Below are 15,376 nucleotides of genomic sequence, written 5' to 3' on the forward strand. Positions count from 1 at the left end.
GGGTACAAACAATAGTAATTGGGGCCTAGTGTGGTTGTGTACGTGTGATATACATACACTTTTTTGGGATCATATTTTCTATTCCGCTATTTAATCAAAAACCTTTGGGGATCAGTTAAATTGGGGGATAGTCTGTGTTGGTACGTGTGAGAGAGATCCACCTTTCCAAGTTGTTGGGGTTCATCTCATACTTCTGAAGGTTTGAGGGTGCTGCCTGTTCCATACTCCCCCTACTCCTAGCCTTTTAGGGGTACAAACAATAGTAATTGGGGCCTAGTGTGGTTGTGTACGTGTGATATACATACACTTTTTTGGGATCATATTTTCTATTCCGCTATTTAATCAAAAACCTTTGGGGATCAGTTAAATTGGGGGATAGTCTGTGTTGGTACGTGTGAGAGAGATCCACCTTTCCAAGTTGTTGGGGTTCATCTCATACTTCTGAAGGTTTGAGGGTGCTGCCTGTTCCATACTCCCCCTACTCCTAGCCTTTTAGGGGTACAAACAATAGTAATTGGGGCCTAGTGTGGTTGTGTACGTGTGATATACATACACTTTTTTGGGATCATATTTTCTATTCCGCTATTTAATCAAAAACCTTTGGGGATCAGTTAAATTGGGGGATAGTCTGTGTTGGTACGTGTGAGAGAGATCCACCTTTCCAAGTTGTTGGGGTTCATCTCATACTTCTGAAGGTTTGAGGGTGCTGCCTGTTCCATACTCCCCCTACTCCTAGCCTTTTAGGGGTACAAACAATAGTAATTGGGGCCTAGTGTGGTTGTGTACGTGTGATATACATACACTTTTTTGGGATCATATTTTCTATTCCGCTATTTAATCAAAAACCTTTGGGGATCAGTTAAATTGGGGGATAGTCTGTGTTGGTACGTGTGAGAGAGATCCACCTTTCCAAGTTGTTGGGGTTCATCTCATACTTCTGAAGGTTTGAGGGTGCTGCCTGTTCCATACCCCCCCTACTCCTCATCTAGCCTTTTAGGGGTACAAACAATAGTAATTGGGGCCTAGTGTGGTTGTGTACGTGCGAGATACATACACTTTTTTTGATCATATTTCCTATTCCGCTATTCAATAAAAACCTTTGAGGATCAATTGAATTGCGGGATAGTCTGTGTCGGTACGTGTGAGAGAGATCCACCTTTCCAAGTTGTTGGGGTTCATCTCATACTTCTGAAGGTTTGAGGGTGCTGCCTGTTCCATACTCCCCCTACTCCTCATCTAGCCTTTTAGGGGTACAAACAATAGTAATTGGGGCCTAGTGTGGTTGTGTACGTGTGATATACATACACTTTTTTTGGATCATATTTTCTATTCCGCTATTTAATCAAAAACCTTTGGGGATCAGTTAAATTGGGGGATAGTCTGTGTTGGTACGTGTGAGAGAGATCCACCTTTCCAAGTTGTTGGGGTTCATCTCATACTTCTGAAGGTTTGAGGGTGCTGCCTGTTCCATACTCCCCCTACTCCTCATCTAGCCTTTTAGGGGTACAAACAATAGTAATTGGGGCCCAGTGTGGTTGTGTACGTGTGATATACATACACTTTTTTGGGATCATATTTTCTATTCCGCTATTTAATCAAAAACCTTTGGGGATCAGTTAAATTGGGGGATAGTCTGTGTCGGTACGTGTGAGAGAGATCCACCTTTCCAAGTTGTTGGGGTTCATCTCATACTTCTGAAGGTTTGAGGGTGCTGCCTGTTCCATACCCCCCCTACTCCTCATCTAACCTTTTAGGGGTACAAACAATAGTAATTGGGGCCTAGTGTGGTTGTGTACGTGTGATATACATACACTTTTTTTTGGATCATATTTTCTATTCCGCTATTTAATCAAAAACCTTTGGGGATCAGTTAAATTGGGGGATAGTCTGTGTCGGTACGTGTGAGAGAGATCCACCTTTCCAAGTTGTTGGGGTTCATCTCATACTTCTGAAGGTTTGAGGGTGCTGCCTGTTCCATACCCCCCCTACTCCTCATCTAGCCTTTTAGGGGTACAAACAATAGTAATTGGGGCCTAGTGTGGTTGTGTACGTGCGAGATACATACACTTTTTTTGATCATATTTCCTATTCCGCTATTCAATAAAAACCTTTGAGGATCAATTGAATTGCGGGATAGTCTGTGTCGGTACGTGTGAGAGAGATCCACCTTTCCAAGTTGTTGGGGTTCATCTCATACTTCTGAAGGTTTGAGGGTGCTGCCTGTTCCATACTCCCCCTACTCCTCATCTAGCCTTTTAGGGGTACAAACAATAGTAATTGGGGCCCAGTGTGGTTGTGTACGTGTGATATACATACACTTTTTTTGGATCATATTTTCTATTCCGCTATTTAATTTAACTGGGCCTCCATGCGAGACCTGTGTGCCTTGTTGCGCTGTTTTGAGTACTCCACCAACATGGCCAGTGGCAATGACGCCGTTCTCAGCTTAACTATCCCACTTCTATGCCTCCTTGAAAAAACAATTTGGGCGATGATGGAAGAGGATGTGGCACAGGATGAGGAGGAGGAGGAGGATGAAGAGGTAACATTTCCAAGGCTTTCAGGGCAGTCATTCGCAAGGGGCTCCGAGGGTGGGTTCCTGCACACGCAAACGCCAGGGACGCAATTGTCCAGCAGGGGCACAGTTCTGGAGGATGAGGAGGATGAGGAGGAGGAGGAGCTGGAGGAGGAGATGGAACCATGTTCACAGCAGGGTGGCACCCAGGCCAGCTCATGGCCATCACTGGTGCGTGGCTGGGGGGATACAGAGGACACGGACGATACACCTCCCACAGAGGACAGCCTTTCGTTGCCTCTGGGCAGCCTGGCACACATGAGCGATTACATGCTGCAGTGTCTCCACAACGACCGCCGAGTTGCCCACATTCTAACTTGTGCTGATTACTGGGTGGCCACGCTGCTGGATCCCCGTTACAAGGACAACGTACCGTCCTTAATTCACTCACTGGAGCGCGATCGCAAGATGCGCGAGTACAAGCGCACGCTGGTAGACGCCATGCTGCTGGCATTCCCATCTGACAGCGGGGCCACAGTGGAAGCACAAGGCAGAGGAGGAGGAGGAGGAGGTCGCCAACGCAACCAGGGCACCGCCAGCACCTCAGAAGGCAGGGTTAGCATGGCCGAAATGTGGAAAAGCTTTGTCAGCACGCCACAACAAACAGCAGCACCAGCAGCTCAGATGGAACGTCTTAGCAGGAGGCAGCATTTTACCAACATGGTGGAGCAGTATGTGTGCACACGCCTACATGTAGTGAATGACGGGTCTGCCCCCTTCAACTTCTGGGTCTCCAAATTGGGCACATGGCTTGAGCTTGCCCTTTACGCCTTGGAGGTGCTGGCGTGCCCTGCAGCCAGTGTATTATCTGAACGGGTATTTAGCACGGCTGGGGGCGTTATAACAGACAAGCGCAGCCGCCTGTCCAGAGACAATGTGGACAAGCTCACATTCATTAAAATGAACCAGGCATGGATCCCACGGGACTTTTCCGTACCTTATGCAGAATAGCAATGGATACCGACCTTACCCACCCATTGTTCCATTTTTGCTCTTTCTCACTCTTTTGGGGTGTACCCTCATTTAAAATTTTTGAAAAGAAGCAGTGTTGGCTACCTCGTCCTCCTCCTCAGGGCCAGATTAATGTAGGGGCTATTGGAGCTGCAGCTCCAGGCCCCTACCTTTTATATAGGCCCCGGGTTGGCCATATTCACTGTTACCGCTCTTCTGTCACTTGTAAACACAGAAGTCTGGCTTCTATGCTCGCTTCCCCAGGCAGCACCCTCAGAACCTCCCCACACAGCGTGAAGGCCGGACAAGGAGGGACAGTTGGCGATGCATGGATGTGTTTATGGGCTTCAGAGACAGCATCCCATGTTGAATTAGGCATGCATGGCTGCACCCTTCCTCCTCTGGGTGCATGGCAAGGCATGGCCCTTAAGGCCCTTCAAAATCCTCAGCACCAAGCCCATGATGCTGTTAATCCGGCCCTGGTCCTCCTCCACCGCCGCTTCCACCTACACCGCCCATAGGTGTGCGCAGCCTATTGCATTAAGGTGTGCACCCCAAAGTTGAAATACACATGCATGTGTTTGCCAGCAGGGAGAGTAATGTATCGGGGCCATGTACCTGTAGGCAAGGAGAAATAGAGCAGAGCAGGTCCCAGGGAGATCTTTCCCATCTCCTCACTGGCAATGCTATGTGCCCTAGGTGATTAGGGTGTGCCCAGGCACACCCAGCACACCCTGTGCGCACGCCTATGTCACCGCCACATCCACCACCACCTCAACCTCCCTCCTACTCCATATGGGCCTCGTCCTTCAGAGATGAAGAAGAACATTGTTTTATTTTTCTGTTTTTTTTTTGTTGTTTTAAGTTATTTCCCTATCCACATTTGTTTGCAGAGCACTTGCCATGCTCTTAATTACGTTTTGCTGCCATTTGCAGCACTCTAGCCCTTTCCTTTGGTGTTTTAGAGCCATTTTAGTGCCTTAAAGTTCGGGTCCCCATTGACTTCAATGGGGTTCGGTGTCCGGGAAAAGTTCGGTAAAAGTCCGGGACACGGACCCGGACTTTTTTTTAAAGTTCGGCCGAACCCGTCGAACACGGACATCTAGGTGTTCGCTCAACCCTAGCCAGGATATATTTTTGATACTTAGTAACACACATAAAGAGCCCTCTGTGAGGGCAGGAGGTGACGATTTAAATCTGGTTTAGGAAGGTAGGGTGGTGGCGCTGCCTAAAATTAGAAAATGCTAAGAAATATAAATATAATGTGATAAAATATCAGTGATAAAACTCAATATATAAAAGTATTTAAAGAGGTTGTAAACCGATAATTTTTTTTTTCTTTTCTTTACATCCTGAAAGATAAAGACATAATGAGCTAGTATGCATCGCATACTAGCTCATTATCAAATACTTACCTTAGAACGAGCCCTCGCCGCGCCGCTCTCTTACCTCTATGATGGGCGACATGTACAGTCGCCCGTCTTCCGGGATCGCGGCATCCGGCCATTTGATTGGCCGGAGCCGCGGTGACGTCACTCCCGCGCACGCGCGCGGGAGCCGACGGTCACGGCACAGGGCTCTGAAGGAACGGCATCTGCCGTTCCTTCAGAGCGCATGCGCCAGTGACGTCACTGGCTGCATCAAATGTAAATATCTCCTAAACGGTACATGTTTAGGAGATATTTACAGTACCTATAGGTAAGCCTTAACATAGGCTTACCTATAGGTACAACTTCCTGAGGAGGGTTTACTTCCTCTTTAACATATAAAGTGACAAGTGCAGATAAATATTCGATTAGGATCTATAGAAGAATCAAGAATAAAACAAATATTATTGACTATAATAGTGCAATTCTAAAAGTGCATATCAAAAAAAGTGCTAGAGTGCACGTGAAATCTCCCAACTATACCACACACTGTGGTATTTAGGTGCAATAAAGTGCCAATCAAATATAAGATAAAAAATACAACGGATATATTCATAGACAGTCCAATGTCGATTAAATGTCTCTATGCCACATGCAGTGACTAAATACAATGTGAAAAAATCCCAAAAAATCCCAAAAAATAAATAGTAAGTGACAACACTCTAAAAATAGCTTTAAGGAGTGACCCGTGCTGGACGGTGAGGTGCTGGGTGATCCTTCTGGTAAAAAAACTCACTCACCAGAAACACCCACCCCACACAGGGGTATAAGGCGGGTGTTCAAAAGTATCCAGCGACCAGAGATTCTCGCTATCTGGTTTAGGCCTCTTGCACACGATAAAAGCTCAGTACAGTTTTTTTTTTTTTTTTTTTTTTTTTATGAGCTAAAATACAGCCCATTAACCACTTTACCACCGGAGGATTTTGCTGTCTTACGTCTGGGCCACTTTTTGCGATTCGGCACTGTGCGACTTTAACTGACAATTGCACGGTCATGCAACGCCGTACCCAAACTAAATTTACGTCCTTTTTTCCCCACAAACAGAGCTTTCTTTTGGTGGTATTTGATCACCTGTGCGATTTTTACTTTTTGCACTATAAACAAAAAAAGAGCGACAATTTTGAAAAAATAACAATATTTTTCACATTTTTTTATATGAAATTCCCCCCCCCCCAAAAAAATGTAAAAATCTAAATTTTTTATCATTTTAGGCCAATTTGTTTTCTGCTACATATTTTTGGTAAAAAAAATCGCAATAAGCGTATTTTGATTGGTTTGCGCAAAAGTTATTGCGTTTACTAACTAAGGGAAAGATTTCTGTCGTTTTTGGTGGTTTTTTTTTTTAACGAGTAATGGCGGCGATCTGCGATTTTTTTTGCGGGACTGCGACATTGCGGCGGACAGATCGGACCCTTGACTGACATTTTTGACACTTTTGGGGGTACCAGTGACATTACTACAGTAATCAGTGCTATACATATGCACTGTTACTGTAAAAATGACACTGGCAGGGAAGGGGTTAATTTTTATTGGTGATCAAGGGGTTAATGTATGCCTGGTGCTTACTGACATGTGTGGGGGAGGGGACTGAGTGACACAGGGACAGATCGCAGGTTCAGCTATGCTGAACCTTGCAATCTGACCCTGTCTGTCACTTAGGAGATCCGCCCGCTTTGTTTACACAAGCGGGCGGATCTCCACACTCGATTCCCCGACGATCGGGGAAGAGCGGCGGTGATCACCGCCGCTCCTCCCCTGGCCCGACTCCCGCTGTGACTGAATACAGCGGGAGCTAGCCTCCGGCGACGCGCGCACCGCCAAGAGAGGGGAATGTCTGGCGACGTAGGTCTACGTCGCCAGACGTTATCGAGCCACTTTGCCGCAGTAGAGCTCCAGTGAGCAGCGGTAAAGTGGTTAATTGTAATGTGCCTGTGCACACAGGCGCGTAAACAAGCGCTGTGCATTGTTCAGTAAGAACAAAATATAAAAATCTGCATTTTTGGTCAGTAATTTAAGCCTCAATGCACGCAAATACATACGAATACACACATTTTATAGTACATTGTAATTATGTTTATTATTATTTGGGGTAATTTTTTGCATTTTGGTAGTTAGATTTTCTGTTATTTTTTAATCAGTGTTATTTATTCTATGTTGTATTTTAATAGTATGGATGGTTTATTGGAGTATAGTTTTAATAGTTTATTGGTTCTAATTGTTGTTATTGGTAATTTTGTTGTGTCATGTCTGTTTATTGCTGTGATCTTGTGTTGTCTTTGTTGAGTGTGGCCGTGTCGCAAACATTTTCCTTTGGGATTAATAAAGTATTATGAATCTGAATTCTCTCAGGTTAGGATTGCATCTATGCATGTGCAGGTGATAACTTTCTGTGGCTTGTTTTGCATGTGTTATATGCGTTTCTGTTTAGCTTTTAATGCTTTTTGCATTTTGGCCAATGGAAAGTTATGTGTTGCTGTTGCTCGGAGGAGATGTCTGTTGTCATGCGGGAAAGCAAAGCAAACCCCCCCCAAAAAAAATAAATGCAGGTATATGTGTTTTTGATGTAATTCCATTGAAGTCTATGAAGCCAAAAATGCACTGTGCTGCGTGTAAAAAATGTCCCTGCACCTTTCCAGAAAATATATTGGACTCCCGCAGGGATTCCCAAACTACAGCCCTCTAGGAACTACAATTCCCATCATGCCTAGTCATGCATTTGAATGTCAGAGTTTTACAATGCCTCATGGGATGTGTAGTTCTGCAACAGCTGCAGGGCCGTAGTTTGGGAATCCCTGAATTGGAGGGAACTGCACAGATGTGAATGAGACCCGTAGGAAACAAGGTGAATGAACCAAAGAGCATTTCGGCAGATCTTCAAATGCACTACAAAACGCATAGATGTAAACCTAGCCAGAATTCCAAAAATGTGGCTGCAGCTGATTGGATGCAATCTTTTTTTAACTTGGTTGCTGGTTTTCAATTTCTCAATCGAAGCTCGTGGAGCTCTGAATAGACCAGAAGTCCAGCTGTGAAGATTCCAGCTTTTCATTCTCACACCCTTTCACTACAAGGCTCATTGACATCAGACAATTCCATATGTGAACTGCAATTGAAACTGAATGGCATTTTAAAAATCAATCTATATATGTAAGGGCCTATTCACAACACTGCACACTGCAACACATATATTGTCACATGTTGACAGGTGTTGTGTTGCAGTACATTAAACAATTAATTTAAACTTTTTGGAATAAAATGCGCAGCAATACACACTAGGCTCAGTTCACACTGGTGCGATGCGGAAAACATGCAAATCCAGTGCGGGCTCACCGTTGGAAGAGATCTGCCAACACCTCGCATCCCTGTCTCAAACCGTAAAGTCGCTTCAAGACGGCTACACACAGCTAGAGGAACAGCTGCGCTCTACGACACTTCAGGGGGATCCTCCTGTATTATCTGCTTCCTCTCCTGCTGCAGCACCCTCTGGACCTGCTTCTGGCCCTACCGTAGTGATGCTGCCACCAGAACCTCGAGTTCCTGCTCCCGAAAAATATTCCGGGGATCGCGGTAAATTCCGCGCCTTTCGCAACGCCTGCCAGCTGTATTTCTCCCTGCAGCCTCAAACCTTTTCTTTGGAGACCACCAAGGTGGGGTTTGTTATCTCCCTGCTCCTAGGCGAACCCCAGTCCTGGGCTCATCGGCTCCTTGAAGAGGGCAGCCCCCATTTAAACTCCTTACGGTCCTTTTTTGAGGCCATGGCACAGCTCTATGATGACCTCCACCGCAGAAGCTGCGCTTCATGTTCTTCAGCAGGGTCGCAGGCCTGTAGAAGACTACGTCACTGACTTCTGCCGCCTCAGTTCCGATACGTCCTGGAACGAAGCAGCACTCCGGTATCAGTTCCGTCTCGGCTTGTCGGAAGGACTGAAGGACGAGCTGGCGCGGGTAGGTGTCCCCGACGCCTTGGAAGATTTGATTTCCCAGGCCATTCAAATCGACCAGTGGCTACGGGATCGCAGAGCAGAACGATCTCTGCAGCAGTTCAGACCAGCCTGGACGCTACCACAAGTTGCTCCTCCTGCATACTTTTCTTCTGCTGGGTCAGCTCCTACCAACCCCGCTCCCGCTGGAGTCGCCTCAGATAGGCCTGAACCTATACAACTTGGGATCATACTGCCTGCTTTGTCCCCGGAGGAGAGACAACGTCGCCAGTTGGGTAACCTGTGCCTGTATTGTGGTGAAGCTGGCCACTATGTGCGCTCCTGCCCGGCAAAATACCATAAGTTCATGCCGGCCTCACCATCCAGTTGTGTGGCATCTGTTGCCAGTTCCTCCCACCTAGCCTTTCCTGTGTCATTACAGCTTCCGGAAGCACCCATCCCAGTTACCGCAATCATTGACTCGGGAGCCTGCCGTTGTTTCATTGATCGCTCACTTGCCCTGCAACATGGCGTACCTCTCCGGCTCAAGACCCAGGACCTCACCATCTTCCTGGCTGATGGCTCTCACATCAAATCCGGGCCCGTGACCCAAGAAACTTTTCCCCTTCCTATGGTCTCCTCCTCCGGCCATAAGGAACTGATTAGCCTGGATGTTATCACATCCCCCTTATTTCCCATTATCCTGGGATTACTGTGGTTGCAAGCACATAACCCGCAAGTCAATTGGATCACAGGCACCATCCAGTTCCCATCTCTTTACTGCAAGAATTCCTGTCTACCCGCTCCTCCTGAATTCCCCAAGACTCTGTTCTGTCTTGAATCTGAACCTGATGTATGTTCTGTGGTGCCCAAAGCATACCATGATTTTCTGGATGTATTCAGCAAACGGGGAGCAGAGACCTTGCCCCCCCACCGTCCATATGACTGCCACATCGACTTGCTCCCAGGAGCCGAAATCCCGTTCGGCCGGATTTACCCATTTTCTGAACGTGAGCTGGACGTCCTAAAGGACTATGTAGACGAAAGTCTGAAGAAGGGGTTCATCCGTCCCTCTACCTCTCCAGCAGGGGCAGGTATCTTCTTCGTAGAGAAGAAGGATCACACCCTCCGTCCCTGCATCGATTATAGGGATTTAAATAAAGTTACTATTAAAAACCGTTATCCCCTTCCTCTAGTCACCAAACTGTTTCAGAGACTCAGATCTGCCATCCTGTTTACTAAGCTGGATCTTCGTGGGGCGTACAACTTGGTGCGCATCCGAGAGGGCGAAGAATGGAAGACTGCTTTCCGCACTAGATTCGGACATTTCGAATACCTGGTAATGCCATTTGGCCTTTGTAATGCTCCTGCCACGTTCCAACACTTTGTGAACGACATCTTCAGGGATTGGTTGGATATCTTCGTCATCGTATACTTGGATGACATTATAATCTTCTCAACATCCCTAGAGCAGCACGTTCGAAATGTCCTCGGTCGCCTTCGCCAGCATGGTCTCTACGCCAAGGCCGAGAAGTGCGTTTTTGAGCAGAACAGTATCCCGTTTCTGGGGTTAATAATTTCCACAGAAGGAATAGAGATGGATCCTCAGAAGGTCTCTGCCATTCTGGACTGGCCACCTCCATCAGACAAAAAGGGAGTACAGCGCTTCGTTGGCTATGCCAATTTTTATAGGAGGTTCATTAAGGGGTTCTCTAACATCATAGCCCCTATTACTCACCTTACTAAGAAGAACGTCCGCTTCCAGTGGACCCCAGAAGCTCAGTCTGCCTTCTCGGTTCTTAAAAAACATTTTACCTCTTTACCATTTTGCCCCTATCTTGAGTCACCCGGATCCTGCCTTACCCTATCTCCTGGAGGTAGACGCATCGGAAGTTGCGGTCGGGGCAGTCATCTCCCAAAGACAGGGAACTAGAGACTTAACTCACCCAATAGCTTCTTTTCCCGGAAACTCTCCCGCGGAGAAAAACTATGATGTCGGGGACCGGGAACTCCTGGCTATCAAAGCCGCTCTCAAAGAGTGGAGATATCTACTGGAAGGAGCATCACACCCGATTCTTATATTTACCGATCATAAGAACCTTGAGTACTTAAGATCTGCAAAGCGTCTTAGACCCCGCCAGGCCCGATGGGCACTCTTCTTCTCCAGATTCTCGTTCCATATCGCCTATCGGCCCCGGTCGAAAAATGTCAAACCGGATGCCCTGTCCCGGATGTTTGATAATCCTAAAGAAGATTTGGTACCTGACACTACCCTGTCAGAGAAAAACTTCCTGCTCCTGCTCACTAGCCTGAAATCCCATCTTGAGCAAGCCTCTGCCAACATTTCCGGTCCACCTGGGATACCCCTGTCACGCAAGGATGGTTTGTTGTGGGCTAAGGACAAAATCTTTGTCCCGGAGGGAGTCAGAGTTTCGGTTCTAGCTGCCTGCCATTACCACCCTCTGGCTGGCCATTTTGGCGTTCATAGGACCCTTGACCTCATGCAATGCACCTTCTGGTGGCCTGAGATGGAAAAAGACTGCAGAAGTTATGTGTCTTCCTGTGTTTCTTGCTCCAGGAGTAAAACCACCAGATGTAAGGCGTGGGGTCTCCTCAGACCACTCCCAATCCCTGACCGGCCCTGGCAAACTATCGCCATGGACTTTATCGTGGAACTTCCACCTTCGGCCGGGTGCTCCGCCATTTTTGTGGTTGTAGACCGGCTTACTAAGATGGCCCGCTTTCTACCCCTCAAAGGTACCCCCTCTGCTAAAGAAACTGCAGAAGTCTTCATTAGGGAGATCGTGCGACTCCACGGGGTACCCACGAACATTATCTCGGACAGAGGGGTACAGTTCACGTCTCACTTTAGGAGGGCCTTGTGTAAGCTACTAAAAATTTAATTATCTATGTCCTCAGATTACCACCCGCAGATGAACGGGCAAACAGAGAGGACGAACCAGACCCTGGAACAATATCTCCGGTGCTTTACCACCTTCGTCCAGGACGACTGGGTAGCATTACTACCATTTGCGGAATTTGCCTTTAATAATTCACGACATTCCGTTACCGGGCAATCTCCCTTCTTTGCCAATTATGGTTTTCATCCTTCCTTTCTGCCCGACTTCCCATCTGATTCCGGAGTGCCCGCAGTTCAGGTCACCATTGACGTCTTCACGAGTAACAACAAACTTCTGCAGGACACCTTGGTCAAGGCTCAGATAGCGTCCAAAAGAATCTTTGATGGGAAAAAGAGGGGAGAACTGATTCTCCAACCAGGTGACCAGGTCTTTTTATCCACAGCTAACCTCCGCTTGGCCTGCCCATCCAAGAAGTTGGCTCCCAGGTTTATCGGCCCATTCCCCGTTAAAAGAAGACTCAATGCCGTGTCCTATGAGTTATCCTTACCTGATACCCTACGGATCCATCCTGTGTTCCATGTCACTCTTTTAAAACCCGTGGTTCCCGACGCTTTCCCCGGCAGAAGCCCTGAACCTCCGGAACCAGTGATGGTGGATGGCGACATGGAGTACGAAGTTGAGGCTGTACTTGATTGCCGTAAAAGAGGTAACCAGTTTCAGTCCCTTATTAAATGGAAGGGTTATGGGCCGGAAGAGAATTCCTGGGAACCTGAGAGTAACATTCATGCCGCAGACCTGATCCAGGCGTTTTTTCTTGCCCATCCTCAGAAAAGCAGTTTGTTGGGCACCCGGAGGTTGCCCTTAAGGGGGGGGGGCAATGTTAGGAATGCTTCCTGAGCACCCTAATGTGCTGTCATGAATCTGCAATCTAAAGGGTTAACCTAGAGCACACTAATTGCAGTAATTGGCAAACAGGCTGCCTTATTTAAACAGCTCAGAAGCACTGTGTCTTTGCTGAGAGGAAGGAGGAGGGGAGGAGGAGGAGGGGGGAGAGGAAGGAGGAGGGGAGGAGGGAGGGAGAGGAAGGAGGAGGAGGGAGGTAGAGGAAGGAGGAGGAGGGAGGGAGAGGAAGGAGGAGGAGGGGGGGGGGAGGAAGGAGGAGGAGGAGGAGGAGGGGGGAGAAGGAGGAGGGGGTAGAGAAGGAGGAGGGGAGGGAGGAGGAGGAAGGGAGGGGGGAATGAAGGAAGGGGGGGGATGAGATAACATCACACATTTGAGGAGTATACACACTATACAGTCAGTTTAAGAAACTTACTGTGTTCTTTACTGTTCACTCAACACCAGGGCTCTGCTGCCAAGGGTTCTCTCTCTGTCTCCACTCTCCAAGCACAAACCCTGCCTGCCTCAGTGGTGTCTCCAGTCCAGGCTCAAAGTCCTCCAGGCTCCAGCTGACACACACACAACCTCCAGCCAGGTAATGACCCCGCACCACTGATCGGAATGTCACATTACGTGACTCTGCTCTGCTGCTGGGGAGGGGAAAAGGGCAGAGCTGATGGGAAGGACCGGCCAGGGATGGACGAATCAGACGATTACCACTTCCAAAGCTGGACTGGCACTAGAGAGTTTCTTGCGAGAGAGACAGACAGGTCAAATACTGTGACCTGTCTGTCACTGATCATAGAGGCGCGGACCACCTTTGTTCTGTCACTGTCCGGAGACTGTCAGGACTCGGGAGACCGTGACATCAGGTCTGTTCCTCAGTGCTGCCACGGCGCCTACACTTAGTGATGGTCCAGGGTGGCTGCACAGCACAGGCGGCGGGACTCGGGAGAGGGGGACTGAGTAGGGAAACCAGCGGCAGGGCTCCCTAGGCGGCTGCTTAATTTTCCTTACTGGTAGCGCCGGGCCTGAATAAATGCCAGAGCTCCATGCACAGAAGCTAAACCATACCTCCCAACTTTTTGAGAGAGGAACGAGAGACACCTATCAGCAAAACTAGTTAGGCATAGGACACACCCCCTTTATGCAAAAAAAATGTTAAACCCATAAGTGCTTTTTTGTACACCCAATATACCTTTATATTGGCTTTGAAAATGTACACATTCAGTAATTTAGAAATTGGATGAAAGGTTTTGCACTGGGAAACACTTTTTGAAAGATAAAAAGTACATTTTATTTACAACTTTACAGATCAGACCAAAATAAGGGACAAATGAGGAGGAAAGCAGGACTGTTCCATATTAGGGACAGTCCCTCGAAATCAGGGACAGTTAGAAGCTATGGCTAAATGGCAAGTGTGCCATTTGTGTGACAGGCTACATTCTGTATTCACCTCACAATACCTATGTGTGTGTTTATGTGCATTATGTTAAGACCATTCACTTTTAATAGGCCCTGAAAGCCCAGCCCTGGATAAAAACATTCAAAAATGTATCCCTTGCAATGGGGCTGTGCCCGCACTACGACAGTTAGTTGCTCATTTACGCCTAGGAGAAAAATAAAAGGAGATTTTCTTAATTGATCATCTCCCCCCCCCCCCCTCGCAGATAAACCAGGCCCTAAAATTTCTGCTCCCCCACACTCCACTGGTCTATTGTAATGATGTCATCAAGATCAGAGCAGGGTTCATAGCCCTGCACTGTTTGTGAGGACGTCGAGGAACCAAAAACCAGAAAAAAGTCCCAGGTTCCTTCCATAAAATGCACAGATGTGAACGTGACCCATAGGAAACCATGTTCAATGGACTGTAGTGTGTTTCTGCAAAACTGAAAATGCACTAAAAAATACATAAAGCATTACATGGCAGCAAAAGACCATGTATTAGAAAAAAAAAGAAAAGAAGCTAAATTTTAGCCGTGAAAATGAGAACAGATCTGCAGCAGCTTGAATTACTTTATTGATTTCGTGAACAAAGATCTACACTTAGAAGGCACTTGAGCAATGGTTCTAGAAAGCATTTACAGTCCATAAACATAGTTGATATTGGTTCTTAGGTAAACTTGGAAAGTCTTTCTTCATTCTCATTCTAGAAGGAACTCCCAGGCAATCGACTTGTTTGCACTACTGTAGAAGAATACGGAGTTCTGTGCAAATACAAAAATAAAAAACAAATTTATAAAGTCTGACTCCTTACTGGAGTCGTCAAACTGATATGCTCATGAAATGATCCACCTAAAGTGGTTGTAAACTTACCTTTATAATTTGTACCTATAGGAAAGCCTATGATAAGGCTTACATATAGGTACTGTAAATATCTCCTAAACTTGCACCGTGTAGGAGATATTTTCATAGCATGCAGCCAATGACTTCAAAAGAATGGCCGCCTGTGCCGTTTCTTCAGAGCCCTGTGCTGTGACCGGCAGCTCCTGCGCGCATGCCCAGGAGTGACGTCACGCAGCTCCGGCCAGTAGTACAGCAGAAGTCCGCGGACCCGGAAGGAAGACGGGGGAAGATGGATGCGGCCTCCAGCAGGGACGACGCAGCTTTGTTTGCTGTTAAAGTGGTTGTAAACTCACTTTTACCTATAGGTAAGCCTATATTAAGGCTTACCTATAGGTTCTATAAATATCTCCTAAACATGCACCATTTAGGAGATATTTACAGTGCATGCAGGCGATGACGTCATCGGCGCATGCGCTC

This window comes from Pelophylax lessonae, assembly GCF_965119305.1.
Source record: "Pelophylax lessonae genome assembly, chromosome: 2".
NCBI lineage: Eukaryota > Metazoa > Chordata > Amphibia > Anura > Ranidae > Pelophylax > Pelophylax lessonae.